We start from the raw sequence: 13677 nt of genomic DNA on the forward strand, positions 1-13677 counted from the left end.
TGTGGAACACGGGGATGGAAGGCTCAACTCTGTCCGAAACTATTTCTGTGAGCTTGGGTAGGTTATTGAACCTCTCTGAACTTCAGTGTCTTCATCCATTTGCCCATTGTTTATCCATCCCTCCCTCTTCCTTCCTTCCTTCCTTCCTTTCTTCTTTCCATCCATCTTCCATCCTTCCTTCCATCCATCCTTCTATCCATCCATTCATTCATGTATCCATCCAACAAAGGAATATAGGAAACCTCTGTGTCAATTGGGAATGTCAGGGATCTGAGGGAGGTACCAGGACCTAAAGAAGCCCATTGGTGGGAAGCAGGGCATTGACCTGACACAGTGGGCCATCACGAAGAGCTGGCCACACCAAGAACCCCAAAGAGCCAACACCCTACAGATCCTTTCTCTCTGGCATTGGAAGGTAATGAGAGATGGCCAGTGGGTTCCTGCTTACCCAGCCTGTGTGCATGGGTGTGCACACACACCACACACACACATTCACCACACACTCCTGCCCATCCACAGCTCCTGGGAAGAGTGGTCCTGGGAAGAGCTGGGAAAGGAAGAACCAGAGTCACAGCTCACCTACTGCAGGTGTGTTTCTGATCACAGGAAGTGAAAGGTGAAGGCCACTGGGAGGATGTGTTCGTTGTCACCCAGGTGTCACTTCCCTGGAGCGCTCCCAGTGAATCAGGCATACCAAGTCACTATTTGCTGATGACTGATTGAAAATCACTAGGTGACCCCGGGGTGAGTCCACTCCCTTCCTGGCCTCTGTTTCCACATCAGCAAAACGGGAAAGGATGCTAGAAGAGACACCACGTGAGGTCCCTTCCAACTTTAAGAATTCCTTGGTGAGTGATCCCCCAAGACCTTTTCTCTGAGTCTTAATCTGATTTTTCTCCCTCTACTCTTAGATTCTGGAATTTGATGCCCCAACCATCTGACCCCATTCATTCCTGCTCCTCTATCTTTTCCCAACATTGTCTCTACCCCAACCCTCTTCTGCTAACTCTAGGCCCATTCTGATCTCTTGAAATCTGTCCATCAAATTAGAGGTCTCAACCGCTCGTCGGGGGAGGCTGGGCCCCGCCCCTTTCTGCTGTGTGTACATACACGCCTGGACCCATCTGCGAAAGACGATGAGCCAGGTCCCAAGAGGAATTCCAGCTCTTGTCCAACTTAATAGGAGAAGGGATGAGAAGAGAGGGACTGAATTTCAATCACAATGTGATCATTGGCCCTTTTGAAGTTTTGCTGAGCTTTTTTTCACCTGGTTGGCTCTGTATCACTAACCAAATGCTTGTCTCACAAATCGGTTTTGGCCACAATTCAAATTTAATTACATTCTAGCTAAGTGAAAGCAAGCCATAAAGCAAAAGGGAGAGAGAAAGAGAGAGGGAGGGAGGGAGAGAGAAACAGAAAGAGAGAGAGAGACAGAGAGAGAATGTAGCTTATGTTTATAGATCAGATAACTCTATTTTAAATCTTCAAATCTTCCCAAGAGGAGCGGTCACCGTGAACACCGCACAGATAGGTCAGCCTTGAGATAGATGTGAAGCAATAACCAGCTTTCTGTAATTTGAAACTAGTGAATACTGAACACCAAGGCTGGGGGGAAGTTGGGAGGTTGGCAGAGTTTGACTCAAATGTTCCTGCCTCCTGGTTCTGTGCCTGGGAGTGTTCCTTGGTCTTCATTTAGCTACCACCTAAGGTATTCAGCCTTTCTTCCTATATCCCCTGTCATATTCTTTTATAAGGAAACTAATTCACACTAAAGCAAAAATGACTAACATTAACTTACACTTCCTGTTTAGAATTGCATTTTACTAGAAATCACACACACACACACACACACACACACACACACACACACACACACACCAGTACCTAAAAGTCAAAATAAGTAGTCAAATAAAACAGCCTAAATGGAAACAAACAAACAAACAAAACCTAACCAGAGAATGCCCTTCTTAATCCATTTCTCAACCTGTCCCATCAATTCCTGGTGGTGCATTCCCACTGATCTGGGTCTGTCTGGCTTATACAAAGGAATCCCAGGAGGACATGGGAGCTGGACTAAGAGCAGAGATATGTGTGGCTCTGGTGCAGCTCTGTCAGGGGTTGGGTGGTCATGTCACTAGACATAGAGGCAACCTCAGATCCACAACTAATGAGATGCTGGTGTAGGAAGGTGGGGAGAGAGCAGATGTGAGGTCTAGGGTGGCTTAATTCCTTAGCTATGGAAAATGAAAGCAGAAAGCCAGTTGGGGGAAAAGTGATGACATTTGTGGAGGACAGGATGCGACTGAGATGCTCATGGACACCCAGCGGGGATCTTCACATGGCCCTGCTTGGTTCACAGTGTATGCTGAGCTGAGACACACATTTGGTAGCAAATAAGTGCATGGAGTGAGAACAGGGCCCACCATCTTTTTAAGGACAGCTCAGGAGGCTGAGAAGGTGTGGTCCAAAAGATCGGAGAAGAACCATTGTGTCATAAAAATCATGGAGGATGTATTCTTAAAGCACTCAAAGTGTGAAGTAGTAAGATACAGCAAGAACGAAAAGGAGCGTCTGGGTTTCTGCATGTCTGTGTGTTCAGTGGATGTGGAGATTATGAGCTCACTGCTGTCGTGAGCATGGAGGCTTCAGTGGAAGGATTGGACTGGAGTCCATAATGCAATGAGTTGAGGAATGAATGGGGGAGAGGACACGAGAAGAGGATGTAAGACACTCTGCACTCTTTTAGAAAACATGACCTTTAATGGAAGAAGAGAGAGGAGATGCTTCCCCGGAATGGCGGACACCTAAACCTGCTTCTGTGCTGCAGGAAGGAGGCTGATGGAGAAGAGGGTGGCTTGGTGAAACAAATTTCTCCTAAAGATAGGAGGATCAAAACTCCCCATAATGAATAGAGGGATTATGATTGGGCAGAAAAGGGGAGACTCCCTTCTTTATGCAAAAAAAAAAAAAAAGGAAAGAAAGAAGGGATTGATTTTTAATGAGGCTGGGGAAGCCCATGCCTTGTAGCCTGATTCTTTGTGGTTATCAGAGAAGCCCGATCGCCTACCAAGAGGAAGCTGGGCGAGGGTCATGGCCATCAGAGAAGTTGAAGAAATTCAACAGGATCCCTATGAGAGTGAGAAAAAAGAGATTTTCCAAGTCTTAGTCCCAAGAGGTGACAAGAAGTCAGATGAGGTGTGAGATCCAAACTCGGGTTCAGGTTCAGTATGTGACTTGCCTCTTGAGGGCTTGGCAGCAGAGGTACCTGGGGAGAGAGCTGAATGAACTCAAGGATGGAGGCTTTTCAATTGCATATGGCAGACCAGCAAGGAGTTGAGGATGCGGGCAGCTGTGTAAGGAGGTGGTGAATAGAAGGATCCGAGAGCTAGATCACAAAAACCATGGAGCAGGGGTCAGAGAAGAGAGGAGTAAACAAATAGAGAGGGAAAAGAAACAAGGAGGGAGAGAGTGGGGGAACGCTGTGAAGACTGAGTGCAGGGGATGCGTGTGTTGGGTGGGTAGAGTAGCTTTCCGTTTACTCCATGAATATCGTCCACAGGACATCCTTAATTCTATGCTGGCTACTCCCTAGCATCTCTCCCTCCTTCCTCCATTTTCCTCTCTCTTGCCTCCTTTAACAGGACTCAACATGATTACAAAGGTACACCTGCAAACATCTTCCTCCCCCTAACTGGCTTCAAATTTAATCTACACTCAAAATAGAAATTATTCTGCATTACATGCTCTTTGGAATTCTATGAACTTCCTCCTCTGTTTTCATTGCCACAGGTAATCAAAGCCAAGTTATATTTTGATCTTAAATGGCAGATATAATCACATCCACTGAGCAATCCCATTCACCCTCTGGGCCTCCCACCCCACCACCTTTACCATGAAGGGGATGAGATAAGTAAGTCCAAAGCTTTTGCCCAGCTCTGTTGAGGTTCTGGGTCTCTGAGCTCCAACAGCTTGGTCTAGCTCAGCCTCAACTAGACCACATGCTAGCACCACTCCCGTTCAGGACCAAGGCCAGCGCTCAGTGGCACCAGGCAGAAGGGCTGCCTTTCCAGACAGGGATGCAAACCTTGTTTTAACCTCTCTAGACCCAAAGTCTCAGGAGAACTGTGCAATTAACCTGGGTCAAGACTGCACAGCCCTACTGCCCGTTGCTGGCCGGATAGGCAGAGTGGTGTGAAATTGCCGAGAGTCAAAGCAGAGGGAGGAATCATAATGAGATTTCTGGACCGTGGGTTTTCCTCCACGCACTTGCTCTCTCCCTATCCTCTTTACTCTGCTCTCCAACCAGCTCTACCAACTCCTAGTGGTTCATTCCAGTGATATGTGTCTGCCTAGGGTTGTATGAGGGCATCCCAGAAGGAAACAGGAGCTAGACTAAGAGAGAGACCAATAGGGGAGCCGGGAAAGAAGCCAACGTAGGTCTGAAGATGACCAGTTTGTCACTGTGAACAATTGGTATACAATGAGAATTTCTGGGACATGTGTTTCAGAATTATCCCACTTGCAGAATGATGAGGTCATTAATCATCAGTCTCCCATTCATCCTTGGTGGGAAATTTCTCTCTGGGTGTTAACTCTCTAGCACTGACAGCCTTTTTGGTATGAGGGCCGAGTGTGCCATTACTGCCAGAGGAACCCTCAGGCAGGGAGATGCAGGTGCTTGCAATAAGAGATTCTCAGCAGGCGCAGAACCAGTGAGTGGTAAGGGGATATGAGCAGGGCCCTGATAGAATCCACCATGCATATTTAACACCCTCAAAATTCTATGGTTTCCTTTGTGCAAATAAAGGGTAAAAAGAATCATTCATCTGGGAAGGGCTCACAGGAAAAGAGCCCTTTTGCTATGAACATCTGAGCCTTCCCTTCACATTCTGAAAGTCTTTCCTGAATTAAGAAGGCAGAGTCTTCCTGATAGTGTCAGGCCCCATAGTTACTATGGGCAAGGTTTTCAACCTCTGTGCATTTCAACTTCATGCTTTCAAAGAGGGAATACTAGTGGCTACCACCTTGAAGAGTTGTCATTTATAATTAAATGTAGTGGGCAAGTGGTCAAAGTAGGAAGAGGGGCTGGGGCTGGGTTCACTACTGGAGATACCTTCGATTCCTCTAGTAAATTGTCTAGTAGTCTGTGTTATAGCATAGAAAGGGGATTAGGGAACTGGAACTGGGTTTGAGTCAGCTTGTCAATCTTGTGAATGGTGAGCATGATGGGGAGGGCTTTATAGCAGGGGCACACTGAGCTCTATGGTAGGACTCTCTTGGGTGAAGGTGAGACCTCTTGTTTGGAGGATCTGATGTCAAACTAGATTAGCTGTTAATGGGAACAGGACCCGGACTCCAGGACAGAGAACCACCAAAGTTAAGAAGAATGTTCCAGGACAGTCCCAGAAGGAAAGCCAAATGTGAGTTATGATCCAGGGCAAAAATTGGGGGAGGGGGACCCTGATGGTGTGTGTGGTGTGTGGTACTCACATCATGAATTTCACTTAGAGATGAAGTAGGAGCAATATAAGAAATATTCATTTCAACCTTACATGGTGGAAGTAGGAATATATGAATATATATATATATATATATTAGGAATAATTTATATATATATATATTAGGAATAATTTATATATATATTAGGAATAATTTATAAATATATATTAGGAATAATTTATATTTATTTATATATATATATATATATATTCCTTGGCAAAAACTGGCATGACTTGGTAATCAGATTCATTCAGAAGAGTAACACACTCACCTTGATTAGTAGAAAAAATAATTGTCAAGGGAGGGAGAGGTTATCCCTCTGCCTTCAAGTCACATGCATGAATCCCAATGGACCCTGAGAAATTAGGGGTTGGCACAGAAAAACATAGATGTTTTCCATCAGGACAATTTCTTGGATGAAAGGAAGGGTTTGGAGATTCAGAAATGGACGTGATTGTAAGGTGTACAATATTGGGAACCAATGTCCAAAGCATCCATTCCATGAAAACAGAGAAGAGCAGAGCAGCAGTGGGGTACCATGGGGTGGGTTGGTAAAGAAGAGAGAGCAAAATAAAGCAGTAAGGGAAGAGGATGGAAAGACTCGGTATTTACAAAGGAATGAAGGCGTCTGGTGTGTAGACCTCTGGGCTGGGCGAGAGGTCAGTGCCGAGCCAGTCTGGGGTTGCATTACTGGAGGGAGGTTGCTCCTCACCCAGGGCCTGCTTTGCTGATCCTACCACCTCAGCACCACGCTAGCCCCGGTGTGATTCTCTGGGAGTCAAACCTCGGCCCACTCTCCGTACAAATGCTGCAAGGAATCCAGCTCCATCTCTTCAAGGACTCCTCTCTCTGGCAGCTGCTGCTCACCACCCTCATCACAGATGGCATCTGAAGTTGGGGACAAGGAGTGGAGTTAGGGAAAGCTTCTTTGTTTGGAGGGGACTCATAAACTGAAAAGATGGGGACAAGTGGGGAGAGGGAAAATCTTGGGGAAAAGCAACCGGAGAAGGAAAGAGGGGTTACAAGGAAGATTTATGACACAGAATAATAGATGGAGGTGTCCCCTGAGGGTCCATGATGAATGAGAAGGGTGACGAGTGTTGTCCTTGGCAGTGTGCTCCACACCACACAGATGGAGAGCTGTCTGTGACATCAAGGAAATTGCGTAAGAAAGCCATGCAGCCACGGGGTGGGAGTGGGGTACAAGCATCTGCCCTACTGTGTAAGCACATAGCAGAAGCCTACTGGACCCTGTTTGCAAGGTACTCAGCTGCTTCTTGGGGCACTTACCAGTGTATCACATGCAACCAGCCATCTGCCTGTCCATCTTCCCTGTAAGACTAGATCCTCTGTGAGAGCAGCTGTCTGGTCTTATATATTGTTTATCTTTGAGAAAACTTGAAGGCCAACCTGAAATGTAAGGAGCTCTTTAAAAAGTTTATGGGGAAAAAAAAAAGTCATCGGTGCACAGGGATGTTCGGGCGGGGGTGTTGAGCAGATGCGAGGGTGAGGGGGTGTGAGGACAGGGAAGTCTTGGTAGAGAGCCCAAAACATCAAGACAGAGAGGTGTTCCAATGCAGTATTTTCCAAACTCCTCTTCTCTGACTGGTGCAGAAGAGCCAAAAAGCATGGAAGCTAAAATTATACCTTCTCCAAGTCCCATCCCAGTCCTATCAAAAGTCCATAATTATACCTGGGAATATACATTTTATTTTCCTCCGCAATGATACTGATGATCAGGTTTGAGAATCTACAGGAATCTAACGCATTTACAAGCAACTGATTCTTAGGATCGGAAAGTCCTTTGGGAGCATCTGGAATAAATCGTCGCTTGCAAATCTAAAAGGTTGAGACCTGGAGAGAAGGGCCTTACCCAGGACCGTACTACAAGCTGGTACTCCCGCCGGGAAGATGTCAGCTAGGTTCTCTGCAACTCCTGCACAATCTTGGTGGTTCAGACGAAGTTATTCCCCAGCGACGCCCCAAGGCTTCCCAGAGCGCGGTGCGCAGTCCAGCACCACGTGCTCCTGGAGCACGCCGGCCTGAAGCTGGGTGAACTCCCAAGTCCCGCACTGCGGTGAGTTCCGCGACAGTGGGCGGCCCGCGGGGTGGACTGCTGCAGTGCCCGCCTGCAGTGGCCCCCGCCCCGCCCCCTGCCCCCTGCGGCACTCGGATCCCGCCTTCCCCCTGCCGCGCGGGCTTATCCCTATCACGCATTATCCAACTTCAGGCTGATTATAAATTACTATGGTGCTGAGATGGTGACCCCTTCCCTGGCAGTTAGTCCGCTGCTCGCTGATGGATTCCCTTGCTAAGGGACCGCACAGGCAGAGGAAGTAGATTAAAATATAATGTAATGCATTGAAATTTAACGCAATGCTATATAATATTCAGCCAGATCTGCATATTCACAATCTCCGCACCCCCCCTCCCAATTTCTCCTAGAGGTTCCCATTGGGGTTTTCCTCGTTGTTAAGCTTCTATTGCTGCCGGACAAAGAAATTTAATGACTTGAGGGGCTTAGAAAGGCCTTCAGCATGTCATCTAATTCAGCGCCCTGTTCCTGGCCCAAGAATATTGAAATCTTGAAGGGCAGGTTATTTTTTTTTCTGCCCTTGAACTTGGTGAAAAAGGAAGGAGGAAGACTGAGATAGACCTACTGGGTGGTTTCCATTTCACCCTTGACCTCCTCTGTCTTGTCTTCTCCCATCTGGCCTTTCATCCTCAAATCTGCGCCTCTGAGCTAGGAGAATCACTTGGTTTTTCTCTGCTTCCTCCCCCAACTCTCCCCACTGATTTCCCAGTCTCAGCAACAAGCCCCGCCCACTCTCTTGTTTTCATTAGCATCCCTCTCTCTTGATTGGGAGCCAAGCTGATAGGGAATAATGTTAGATAAATGCCCAGTCTCCAGAGGCTTCAAATCGTGGAAGGACAGGTACCAGAGAAAAGAACTCAGTGTGTTGAAAAGAATGACAGCCGAAGAATCCCATTTAATTTGATGGCACGATGAATATTTAAAGTTTTATAAAGAAATACAGGAAAGCAATCAGGCTTATTCAGGCGTGTGCTCCGGGGAGCAGAGTACGCTCCCCATGTGTTGGCAAGATGGGGATGGGAGATGGAGGATGTGGGTGGGGGTGGGGGACCCACACATAAATACTCCATATTCTTCCCATTCTTTGTATTGAGGTGAAAAAGAGCTTACTAGTGCAATTCAAGAAGAAACAGGAGGGAGAAATCCTCCCAGATAATTATCATAACGTGCTGACACCCTAAACAGTTCCTTTTTAAAATTGAATTTCTAATATCATCTCTTTAGAGATTATAATATTGAGACATGAATCCCTTGGCAAGTGATTCAGGAATCATACACCCTTTGTGATAAAGGCACCTGCCACTGAAACAGGAAGGGACATAAATCTCCCACCACGTGTGCGGAATGAGTAATAGTGTCACCCCTCTGGCAGAGTGGGGTCATCAGATTCATCCCAAACTGTCACTCTAAGGACTATCAACTCATTATACATGTGTATCAGATATTCACATTGGGTACCAGCCATTATGTCATATTCTGGCATCAGAGAACTGGGTGAGAATCCACCCCCTGCCTTCAGGAAGCTTCCAGTCTTCTTGGAAAGACAGATTGCATGCCCACAATACGTACTGCTAGACTAGCACAGAGCAACAACAAAAAGACAAGCTAATGGCTAATGGGGCATAGAGCAGGAAATCTATCAAAGCTGGTTGAGAGAACAGGGAAGGCTTCAGATTAGCCCCTGCAGCAGTCACAGCCATGGCCCTCCTGCCATCTCTTAAACGCTCACTGTTATCCAACCAAGTCACGACTGTGAGCACCTGAGACCTAGGCCTGAGGATTATTTCCTGGTCAAGGAAGCCAGGTGTGTTGGAGAGTTAATGTTCCTGGAAGTCTTTAGCCAATGACACATGGCAAGTCAATGGATAAATACTGCAGTTCCTTGCCCTTTAGTGGACAACTCTCGGGTGTGCTCCACCCTGCATCCCAGGCATCCCTGCTGGGAATGAGTTCCACCTGACAATACTTGCTTGGTAACACATACTTTATTGGAGTCTTTTACTTTTGGTTTTACGTTTGACTTTCTATTTCCCTGCTGACATGCTCTAGGTCACCTCCCAAATAAAATATGGTATACTCATACTCCTTTCTAAAGGCCTGGGTCTGGAGGAACTACAACTAGCCCAATGCCCATAGCTAACATTAATTAAAAGTCAACTGTGGCAGGCTGCTCTGCTGTTTTTATACTGTGTCTAATCCCATGACAATCCTAAAAGGTACGAAACACTGTTTCCATTGTACAGTTGAAGAAACTGAGATCCAGGGAGCAAAAGTGACATCTTTATTAAAAAAAAAAAAAAGTGACATCTTTGAGATCACAGAAAAAGTTGGAGACCTTGAGAAAAATAAATTTCCCAGGTATTATCAGTGAATTTCTTTTCCTCTCCCCTGAACGACTCCCAAGACAAAGAGAACAAAGTGTGATATGTAGGAAGAAACACACAAATGCACATACATGTGAGATTGCCTGTAAGCTTCCAGGTGGGTCAGAGCTCCCCGTAGAATTACCCATGAGCTCTAGAACAAGAAACTCTTGTAAGAAGGAATAGGATGGCCGGGCTCGGTGGCACACACCTGTACTCCCAGTGGCTTGGGAGGCTGAGGCAGGAGGATCACTAGTTCAAAGCCAGCCTGAGCAAAAGCAAGACACCAAGCAACTCAGTGAGACCCTGTCTCTAAATAAAATACAAAATAGGGCTGGGGAATGTGGCTCCGTGGTCAAGTGCCCCTGAGTTCAATTCCCAGTTCCCACCCACTCCCCCAAAAAAGAAATAAAGAAAGGAATTGGACTTTAAAAAAATAGAGGCCAACATCTGTTTCTAGGGATCTAGGGAGGAAGGAAAACTATAAAAGAAAGGAAGGACAGGGAAATGAGTGAGAAACCTACCACAATTTGATTACAGTCACTGGAACCAGTAAGGGTACAGAGGAGGATAACGTAGTAGGGTGTAGGACAAGAAAGATGCTGTGGTTTAGTAAAAACTGGGACGTTTGGGAAATAGCCCAAGAGAGTCCAGACCCTGGGCGAGGTGTGAGATTTCCTCTCTGGCCTCCACCATAGATTCACACTCAGAAGCTGCGACCTTTCTCCATCTTGGTCACTTGGCCTCAGTGCCCCAGCTCCTAGACCCCCAGGTCCACCCCCACTTCAGCCATCCAGATGCCTGGTCACATCCTGGACTTTCATCAGATAAAACGGTCTCATCTAGAAAACAGAAATCACCCTAGGTGTTTCAGACAGAGGAGAATTTAATTCAGGGCACGTAGATCAAAGTTGATGTTTGGATTTTGAGAATCACAAAGGGCACTATTACACCAACACCTAGAGTCCATGGAAGAGAAAGAACAATGGGAAAGTGTTGTGACCCACAGGCCAGGACCCTGCACTCCCTGACGCAGGCATGTGGACGCTGGGCAGAACCCTAGGAGCTCACAACCCTGATGCTGCAGCTACCAAAAGCAGGAAATGACTGTCACCTTCTTCATGCCTTCTCATGTCATATTAGAAGGCCTCAAAGACCCGTGAGACAGGAGGGACAAATTCCCCTGTCCTACAGCACAGCAGGATGACTAACTCTAGTTTACGATGGCTTATTACCTATTTCATAAAGAACTAGCAAAGAAGACTTCAAAGTGCACTCACATGAAGAAATGATGAGGGTCAAGGAGATGTATATGCTAATTACCCAGATTTGATCATTACACATCGTAGACATGCATTGAGTTATCAAACTCTACCCACAAGTAGAGTTCACCAGTAGGGTCACTCATGCTCCATACAGCCTCACTCTCTCCTGACTGTCCCCAAATCCTCAAGCACACACAGTTGGTTCTTTCTGCTGTCCCCAGGTTGGCAAACAGCAGGACAAATCCCTTGGCACTTGCTGAGTTCCACAATAATGCCGTGTGAGCCCGAGGCCACCCTTCTGCCTGGAGTATCTGTGTTGGCCTTCTGATGGAGGGCCACCCTCATCCCCTAGGGCTGCTCAACCTTCTGCTCCCCTCAAATTCTTCCTCTATCCCTGTCTCCCACCGAAAAAGATCCAATCCAGCCTGTATCTCACTTCCCTCTACCTCAAAAACATCAGTGTGGTCTCCTTGCCCTTTGTCCATGTCTGCTGGTGTCTGAGAAAGAGGGAGCCCTTCTTCTTTCTAGGGTTCCCTTCCTGCCCTCCCCCTGGACGATCTCTCCTGCTTGCTTTCTCCCGTGGCTGCTTGGCTTTGGCTCACTACCAAGTGTTTCCCACCCCCCTTTCCTTCACTCCAATTTCTCCTGCGCTGCCGTCCCACCTTCCACCCTTCTTTCTCAGCTAAACTTCTCAAAAAAGTATTATCCACTCACCGCCTCTACTTCCTCACCTCCCACTCGGTTCCAACCACTAGCAATCTGGTTCCCACACCCGTAACACTGCAGAAATTGCTCTCTTAAAGGCCACTGATGACCTCCAAATTACCAAACCTGACAGCTCTGCTTTATCAGCTACCGCCTCCCCCAGACCTCCTCCTCTGCCAAGTCGAGTAGGTTATTTAACCCAGTTCCGAGCCGGACGTCCAGCTGGTGTGCTGTGGCTCACAAGCGTGCTGCAGATCTGTCACAGTCTGGGCCAGGACATGTCATTGAGACATGTGAGTGATCAAAATTTGGAAATTCTTCAGGACCGCCCCCCAAGCCCCCTTTGTGGTCCCCTCCACTGCCTAGCCGCCCAAGCTCCTGTTCTAGAACCACAAGATGGACCTCCTCCTCGTGGAATAATGAGACAGAAAGATGTTTGGGGTTGGTCAAGGGCTTCTGATCTTACTGGTTGGGGTCCAGGTTATGCCATTGTTAAATACATTCAACATCACCTGTTTATCACTGTGCTGTGACGACAGTTCCTTCCGTACTCAGTGCCGCTGCGTGAAATCAGGCAAGTCTGACCAATCACTTGTGGTGAAGAACAATCTATTTACCCTTCGTGTGTCATGAAAATATCATTTTCTATGTCAGTCCTGGCATGGAATATTTGGAAACAAAGTTCTAAGCCCCCTCTTCCGCCTTGATTTCTTGGTGGGCTTGTCTGTCTCCTGGCTTCTCTACGTAAAAGGGTGACTGGAACCTTGTCGAGCCATATCTCCTTAACATAAATGGGCCAGATAATATGTGTACAAGGGCTCGAGGAAGATGGTACATGAAATAAAGTAAGTATAGGGTCCGAACCCCCAGCTTCCCGTCACCCTACCCTTCCTGTGCTGGGAATTTCCTCCATTCCTATAACCTTCACTTTTAGTCTACCCCCATCATCTCTTCCACACCCTTTATCAAATTACATCTTGGACAAGAGGACCTGGGCATCCGCAAGCGCTCAGGCTCCACATGTCAAATGTGGGATTTGCTTCCTACCTCTCGTCCCACTGTCCCTCCTAAGGACACCAACCATCGTGCCAGTGGTGAACTTCATGTTCTGAAATGGGTTTTGACTGCCCCCTCCTCAGCCTCAGACTCAGACATGTGAGTGATCAAAATTCAGAAATTTTTCAGTACCACCACCCAAGCCCCCCTTTGTGTTCCGACTCCACCTCTGGTCGCCTCTGAGTTCCCTCTGTTTCTCTCTCTCTCTCTCTCTCTCTCTCTCTCTCTCTCTCTCTCTCTCTCTCTCTCTCTCTCTCTCATCCCTCTCCATTGTTAATGCCACAGCCTTTGACCTCCTCTTCCCCCTTACTAGGACTCTCCTAATAGATTTAGAGCTGCGGTGTTACTTAGCTTTCTCTCTATATAATACCTGCAACAATCATCTTATAGAGAAAAAAGTTAATCTTGGTTTGTTGTTTTGGAGATTCCAGTTCATGAGGATCTGGCACCGTTGCTTTGGGACCTGTGGCAAGGCAGCCCACCATAGCAGCAGAGTGAGGCCAAATGGTTTGCCTCAGGACTGGGGAGCCAAAAGAAGAGGAAGAGACCATTGTCTCATATCCCTGCTGAGTACATCCCCCAATAACCTAAATCCTTCCACTAGGCCCCACCTCTTAAAGTGTCCACCACCTCCCAATAGCACCATGTGCCAGGGACAAGCCTTTAACGCGTAGGCTTTTGGAGAATACTTAGA

Source organism: Ictidomys tridecemlineatus, chromosome 8, assembly GCF_052094955.1.
Source record: "Ictidomys tridecemlineatus isolate mIctTri1 chromosome 8, mIctTri1.hap1, whole genome shotgun sequence".
Taxonomy (NCBI): Eukaryota; Metazoa; Chordata; class Mammalia; order Rodentia; family Sciuridae; genus Ictidomys; species Ictidomys tridecemlineatus.